At 45.8% G+C, this 6,483-nt stretch overlaps 1 protein-coding gene across 1 annotated transcript in view; it reads left to right on the top strand.

Moving 5' to 3' along the window:
• The window catches only part of PTPRT (protein tyrosine phosphatase receptor type T), an 831,114-nt gene that overhangs the window by 624,090 nt on the left and 200,541 nt on the right, over positions 1-6,483 (top strand). The gene's annotated exons all lie outside the window — the stretch shown is intronic.

Here is a 6,483-nt window from a genome sequence, read left to right as displayed (position 1 = left end):
TGGATGGATGGATGGATGGATGGATGGATGGATGGATGGATGGATGGGTGGGTGGATGGATGGACAGACAGACGGACAGATGAATGGATGAATGGACTGGTACATTAATCAGTAGAGTGGTGAATATACATTTACTCAAATATTCTTCTGCTATATATTTTCATTATATTTAGGTCTGTGTTTATGTGGGTATTTTTTAAATATGTCTATCAAACCTATCTTCTGAGCTTTGTATTTCTTTCAACTGGGTTTGGCTTTCACAAATGAGGTGATAGTGTTGGTGCCTTTAATAATGAGAAAACAAACACTGCATTGTTATGTAGTTGGCATTTTCAATACTTATCCCCAAAACCAAGGCAGCATTGTTCAGGCTCATCAGTTTTTGTTTTCCTAATTATAATTGAATTGCCTGGCCCTTTCAATTGGTACATGTTTCTGTTTATTACTCTTTAAAAAAAAAAAAAATCAATGAATGGTTTGTTATCATTTAACCTATTACAAGGTTGAATGGCTAGAAATCAGGTTTATCTTTTTGTTACAGAATGGATATTTTTAACAGCCATTCTCTCCATATAAACACACCAAAATTGGACAATTCTGTTGTTCCCTGCATTTATCGACAGCGCATATAGTTACATAGGATGCTTCCTCAGAGATGACAATTACAAATACAAGTAGACATATAATCATAGGTATAAACCATGAACAATGACGATGACCCAAGTGTGTCTATACATATGTGACTATATACACGCATGCACACTCATTCAGAGGAAAATGCACGCGTGTGTAGAGGAAGAGGAAGAGGTGAGGGAGTGGGGAGAGAGAGAGAGAGAGAGAAGGAGGAGAATATCTACGGTTATTTGACAAAATATACATGAAGACCTATCACTCGTGACTTCCATAACTTTGAAAAAAACCAGCTCAGTGTGTAGGCAGAAGAGGGAAGATGATACAGGAGGGAGAAGATGGAAGCACTAAGGACTCACCATGGTAAGAACTCACTCTGATTTCACATAAGTCAGGAGAGGCCGGCGTGTCCCTCACTTGTTCGCTCTTAGGAACTCAGGCTAGGACAGAAAGAGATAAAATACTCTTTGTGAGGCAAGGAGAATTGATGGTCTGCAAACAAAAGTGGCACAAATCACAGGCCATGGCAGACTTCCCCACTGAAGGAAACAGATAATCCAGAAGGAAGAACATCATCTATAGGAGAGCACCAGAGCTCCAGACTGCAAGCAGAACAGCTGAGCGTTTGTGGTGTCCGGCTTAAAAGAGCAGCCGGTTGAGGGAAGGAAACTTAGGGGGAGACCTTCCTTATCCACTGTGATGGTGCTCCGTGGCTCCCCTCCAGCTTTTGACCTCTAGACAAGGGAGGGGTCGATGCAATTGCTCTGCCCTCCATGGGCTTGTGAGATTCTAGAGACACCCTCTGGGACATAAGCTCCCCCCCCAGAGGTAGTTGGTTAGATCTTATTTTCTAAACTGAGAATCAGGAACATGTGGTTGGATGGGCAATAGGTACATATGGGGACTTTGCGAGAGAATAATTAAAACTCTACTGCCCTGGTGATTTCAGGATCTGCTGTCATCATAGAAATTGAGGCCCACTATGCCATACTTCTCCAGAGCTGCATTGCTCCTCTGCGGGAGAATTGCAGTGGTCTTTAAAGAGCTAGAGCAGAAAGCTTGTACCTCTTCATAGCATAAGGATTTCTCCTCCCGTTTGACCTTTAGGTCACAGTCTTCCTTAGTGGAGTGTGTGCTCATATAGCATGTGGTTGTATGGAAGGATGGGAACAAGGTGAATGCCCAGCTAGCTGGCCAGGTGCTAGCCAGGCAGGAAAGAGTCAGAAGTAGATTCCAAGGATTGACACCCTCACTTTCCAGGTCCGCGAGGGCCGTCACTTCAGCCCAGAGAGACAAAACTAGGAGTACCTGGAATTGGACCAAGAGCTGGACAATGCCAATCTCGTGGAGTCCAGGGAGTTAGCCCTCTCAGCACCACCTCAGATAAGAAGTTACTTGTTGGAAAAAAGCCAAAAAAAGCAAAGAAAAGGAGACCTGTATTTGGTCAATGTCTTCTCTGTGCCTTGAGTTAGCCTGGTAACATCCAGGGTCGGTTAAAGGCAAACCCTCTCTAAATCAGTGCACAGTTCATGAGGACTCTGTATCAAGGATCTAAGGCCAGGAAGCCATATTTGACCCATCTCTTTCCTGAATCAAATTTCCCACTTGTGGGTTTGCCGAAAACACTTTTCCTTTTAACAGAGGAAAATAAGATACTGGGAATCCTGCAGGCGTCGGAGGTTGATGAAGTGCCAGTGGCATATTCCACTGGCCACCCAGCTCCCTCCACACGCTTCCATGTCCCTGTCATCATGGCACCTTCCTTGCGGGGCTGCCAGTAGGCATCTAGCCTCTGGAGTGTGATCACATGTGCAAACTTGAGGCCACTGTGCTGGTGATGGAGCAGCTGGCTGGTATTCTGTCCCTGACCCTGGTGATTCCAGATGGTGTCTATAGCCAACTGTGTGAGTCCCGCAGAACTGGAGGGTTCACAGGCAGAATGTAACAGTCCCCAGCACTCAGGCAGGGTCATTCTGCCCTGACCCCAAGTGCAGCCCCTCTTCTGCTAGATTCCACACCTGGCTCCAGCGTGGAGCTCCAACTCTTGTCTGTCTTTAACATCCCTATTAGTCTCCCAAACTCTAATGTAGAACCGCCCAGTTTAGAGAGTTGCAAAGTAAGGGACCTGGGTTAGTTTTCTCTGGCTGCTGTACCACCAGCTGAGTGACTTCATAACAAAATTTCTTGTCTCATAGTTCTGGAGGCTAGAAGACTAAGGTCAAGGTTATCAGTAGGGCTGGTTCCTTTGAGGACTATGAGGGAAGGATCTGATCCATGCCTCTCCCCTAGCTGCTGGCAATCTTTGATATTCCTTGGTTTTTCATCTTTCATGGCATTCTCCCTGTGGGCATCTTGTGTCCAGGTTTCCCCTTTTTTTATGGGGACTGGTATGGTTATGTTAGGAGCCTACCCTACTCTAGTTTAACCTCATCCTAAGTTAACTAACTAATTACATCCACAAACCCTATATCCTGAGACATTCTGAATATAGGGTTTGTAGATGTTACATTCGGAGACACTGGGGGTTGGGATTTCAACATATGAATTGGGGATGGACACATAGTTCAACCCATAGCAGGGCCCATACAGTTAGGGGTAGTGTCCATGTGGTTTCCATTGGAGCCTCTGACTATTCTTTATTCATGGTATAATCCCAATAGCTTTTAAGGGTGTGCAAGGAGAGCAGGAACTAGCCCTGTCAGAGGGGCCTCTGGTGGTGAGCTGAGGTCTAGATTTGATTGCTGTTCCCTTGGGAAGCTCAGTGAGGCTGCTTTGGGCAGAGGATCTGCAGGTTCTGTGGAAGGAGCCCTGGACAAAGGGTAAACACCGTGGGCCATCTGTACACACCGAATGGCTAGGTCTGTGACAGCAGAACCCCTCTCAGACCCCACATGATGTATCAGGTCCTGATCCAGTCATGTTTCTGGGGTCTGAGTAGGGCCCACCTCCTGGGGTAGGCACCATCACTGCTGATTGAGAGGATCTCTCTTGAGGAGCTCCTTGGTCTTAACTACTAATTTCCCCATCACATTTTGCCATGGCAGGAAGTTCCTGGCACATTATTGGCACTTCAAAAATGCCTGATGAAATGAGTAAATGCATGAAGCCAGCATCTCACTATAGCAAGGGTCAGAGACCTTGAAAGTCTCACTTCATCTTCCTGAAACTCAGAGGCACCATATTTAAAGTTATGCCCATCTATTCATTTACAAAACATTTTTTAACACACCTACTACCAGTGCTTTGATGATAAACCTGCTCTTTGTAAAAGAAAACCTCTTATTTATAGTCTTTGTTGATCTCCAGGATATAAATATCCCCACCATGTTCAATCACGTTACTAATGGTTTAACAACTGGCTTGCAAAAAAGTCAAGAATGTTTAACAGTTAGCTCTAGCAAGCTGGTACGAGCCAGCTCCAGCACATGAAGACCTTTACCCTCCAGTTTGTTAGAGGATCAGGTGATACAGTAAGCGTGTAAGTGTTGTACTGCAAAGTGTTTTGGGTAAAATTATTGTCGATGAATGTTATTTCCTCTGTATAGTCAGCTCACTCAGCATCTGTGAGCTGGGCACTTTGAAAGGAACTATGGTTTTGTGGTGAATCGGCAGACTTGGTTCCTGTCCTCACGGAGCTCATAGTCTAGTGTGGAAACAGACCTTACATGAATGATTTTAACAGATAATAGTGGAGTTATGATTGTGATTAGTGCTTCCAAAGAGGAGTGAAATGTAGTGAATGGGGACTAAAGTATCAATGGTGCCAAAGGCTCAGGCAATAATGGCATATATGGCCCTGGGCCATCATCTGGGGCTCTGCGTCTCTGGGACTGGTATAGTATAGGAGGCTTTGTGTCTCCCTGTCCATCATCACCCCTTCTCACCTAACACTGGGAATTGCATACGACCAGAACCAAGGGTAGGATTTGGGAGGCCAGCTGACTGAACACCTCAGACTGTGAGAAGAGCCACACCCCTGGCCAAAGCCCCTGTAAAGGGCCAAGTCCCCTGTATTTAGGGAGGATTTAGTGGATAGATTCACATATCACCAGGGGACACTATTTACAGAACCACAAATTGAAGGCACAGCTAAGGGACTGTGGGGTGGGAGTTTGGTATATGCTAGTAAAGGGGGTAATTCTAGGATCAGAACAAGCTCACCTCCAAAGCTTTGAAGGCAGTCTTTTTCATTGATGGGGGACTTGTTGGCACTGCCCCAGATTCACATTCATCTTCACCTTGTTCCTCAGTCAGGGGTTGCCTGTGATTAACTTTGGCTGGAGATTTAGAGGAATCTGAATGTGAGTTCAACCGTTGTGGGGAAGTGGAGTTTATCAATGAGCAGATAAAGGCAAGTGCGAGCTCTCTTAAGACAGATTCCCTAGAAACAGAGCCTGGGGCAGGGATTTGGGTGCAGTATGGTATTAAGGGAGGGCTCATGGAAGAAATCTGTAAATGAAAGAGGGAAGTGGGATAGGTAATGAGAAAATGATAAGCAAGAATCTAGTCTCAGGTAAATTGAAGCCTACACTAGATATGGGTGGAGTATAAACTTCTCCAAAGTTGTTCTGCCTTGAACAAGACCCGGATTTCTGCCTCTTCCCCCATAACAATTAGTCCTTGGTACCCCCTCTTCCTTTCCCCTTCTCCCTCCCCTCCATCTCTCAGGTGGCTCCAAGGGAAATGGCAACCCTGAGTCCTACATGTGTCTGGAGAAAGTCACAGGTATAAGCCCTTAGTCTCAACACTCACAGCAGCTGGGGGATGGTACACCAACTTGAAAAGGGGAGAGTGGCATCTACCACGTGCTCTTCTTATACAGAGGATGTGTTTCATCATCGGGTTGAGGGATAGCAAAAAGATCATGGAATTGCCTCCAATCCAAGAGCTGAAAGAAAATTCTAAAAGCCGTCTGCTTGGGACACTGTACTCTGGGAACTTGTTCAGAACCATAGAGAGAAAACTTCAGCTAATGGGTAAACATTAAATTTTGGTTTAGAAACAGAGAACTATTATTCATTCCTTGAAGGGAGGGCAGTACAAAGATTACTTAACAATGGTGTAGTTAAAACAGAAAATGTAAAGACGGGGGGAGGTGCATTTAGACCCATTAAATAATGTTTACCTTTCATCTGGAAGAGGAGGGATGGGCTCAATTTAGGAACCAGGTTGAAGATGTAAGCTGAATCTGCTCAGAGGTGACCCTTGAGAAAATGGAGCACGCAGAAGTTTGGGGTGGGATACTTAGGCTTCCAAGGTGCTGAAACTCAAGGAGGAGGGGGGAACAGCCTTTCCTGTGGAAGATGATTATCCCATGTGGTGGAAGATGCCCCTACTCCAGGCTGCAGCTGCTGAAGGAGGCACCTGAGCATCTTAGGTCATGCCTTTCTGACTCAGAGCAGGCCAAGGGGAAAATGGTTTCCGATTCAGAGGCTCAGTTCTAAAACCATACCAGTCAGTTTCTCTTCCAGAAACTGATGTCCAGTTCCACTTGCTGTGACAGGGACCTCACTTCTGTCCCAACGAGTTCCTTCCAAACTTGGGACACTTCATTTGGAGGGAGCTTCAATATCATGAGTCCATATTTGGCTCCCAATTATCTCTGCCAGTGAGTCTTTGAAGCCACATAGATCCTGTCTGCCTTTTCTCCTTCCAGAAAGTAAAATTTGCTTTCTTTGACTTTGTCCGCCTGCCCTGGTTAGGGTTAAGCAGGTACTTGCTTGTCTACCCTCTCCCTGTTGGAACCTCTCGCCACCAGCAGGCAGCAGCACTCCCATCTCTGGCACCAGCCATCAAAGGAACACAGCTGGCTCTGCAGACTCCTGCTGGGTGTGCCCGAGTGGCAGTTAGAAA

The sequence above is a fragment of the Neomonachus schauinslandi genome, chromosome 10 (assembly GCF_002201575.2).
Source record: "Neomonachus schauinslandi chromosome 10, ASM220157v2, whole genome shotgun sequence".
Classification (NCBI taxonomy): Eukaryota; Metazoa; Chordata; class Mammalia; order Carnivora; family Phocidae; genus Neomonachus; species Neomonachus schauinslandi.
Note: the sequence above shows the minus strand (reverse complement) of the source record. Positions and strands in the feature narration are given on the sequence as shown.